Source organism: Ovis canadensis, chromosome 2 (genome assembly GCF_042477335.2).
Source record: "Ovis canadensis isolate MfBH-ARS-UI-01 breed Bighorn chromosome 2, ARS-UI_OviCan_v2, whole genome shotgun sequence".
NCBI classification, from domain to species: domain Eukaryota; kingdom Metazoa; phylum Chordata; class Mammalia; order Artiodactyla; family Bovidae; genus Ovis; species Ovis canadensis.
Window position 1 is genome coordinate 123,777,034 of NC_091246.1, and position 1,350 is coordinate 123,778,383.

General features: G+C 46.4%; 1 non-coding gene across 1 annotated transcript; it reads right to left on the minus strand.

Annotated features, from left to right (window-relative positions):
* Window positions 1–754: 754 nt before the first annotated feature.
* Window positions 755–826, minus strand: TRNAC-ACA (transfer RNA cysteine (anticodon ACA)). Its single transcript has one exon. It is a non-coding gene; the product is annotated as a tRNA-Cys (tRNA).
* Window positions 827–1,350: the final 524 nt, after the last annotated feature.

Below are 1,350 nucleotides of genomic sequence, written 5' to 3' on the forward strand. Positions count from 1 at the left end.
TGCATGTTGGTGTAGGGGGAAAAAGACCCCTGCACATTGGAGTTGGTGCTAGAGTCTTAGATGTTTTAGAAGCCAATGAAGAGAGGGCATGAGGGAGGGGGATTCCCTGCCGTGTCCAGCACTGCTTAGTGGAGGGGGAGGAGGAGAATTGAGATCAGATTTAGCCACATCAGTTATTGTGAGCTTGACAGGGCAGCAAGAGCAGAGTGGTTGGGACAGAAACTCCAATGAGTGGGTCAAAGAAGGATGCCAGGAGAGGCACGGGAACAGTGAGTGTGGGTGATTCTGAGTTTTGCTGCAAAGGGAACAAAGGAACAGGGAGCGACTAGTGGAGGCGTGACTGAACTGAGGTCTGGCTGCTCACTGCTCAAAATATCATACTCAAGAGAGAGACAAATGTCGGTAGCATCACTGACTCAATGGGCATGAATCTGAGCGAGTTCCGGGAGACAGTGGAGGACAGAGGAGCCTGGCTTGCTGTGGTCAACGGGGTTGCAAAGAGTCAGATACAGCTTAGCAACTGAACAACAACAACAGCAGCAACGAAAAACTGACAACCCCGTACCCTGGTGCCACTTTCGCTTTCTGAAGTGACTTACACTCTATCTGTGAGTATTGACATTGACATTGAAGTTACTCAGTCGTGTCCAACTCTTTGCGACCCCATGGACTGTAGCCTACCAGGTTCCTCTGTCCATGGAATTTTCCAGGCAAGAGTACTGGAGTGGGTTGCCATTTCCTTCTCCAAGAGACCTTCCCAACCCAGGGATCGAACCTGGGTCTCCCGCATTGTAGGCAGACGCTTTACCATCTGAGCCACCAGGGAAGTCTTCTGTAGAGTATGATTCTCTCAAAGTAAATTCACTTCTTACCTATCACTCTGTCTCTCACTGAATTCTTTCTGTGACGAGACATCAAGAACCCGAGCTTCATTAAGTCCTGAGACCAGTGTCATCTCAGTTAAAAGATCGTGGTCTATGCTTGTGAACAATCATTTTCTGTCAGAAAGCTGAATCAGTTTCAATATGGCTCCCAGCATCAGGAGCTCAGGTTGAGTTCTCAACCACCCATCCAGCAGTTATATCCGAGGCCTGACCTTGACATCCAGGGAGTGGCACAGATGAGGCCCACCTCCCGGCTTCATAGTCCAGGGAGCAGAAGAATTATGACAGAGAAAAAAATTTTTTAGTAATTAAATATTTCTATTTTTTAATTGGTGTTTTTTTCAATTTGGGATTTGAAAGATAAACTCCAGTACCATACCTGTTTGTATTAAGTTCCATGCATTCATCAGCATTCAGAAAGATTCCATTCGATCATTAAAAAAAAAAAGCCTGTGGTTTAAGTCTC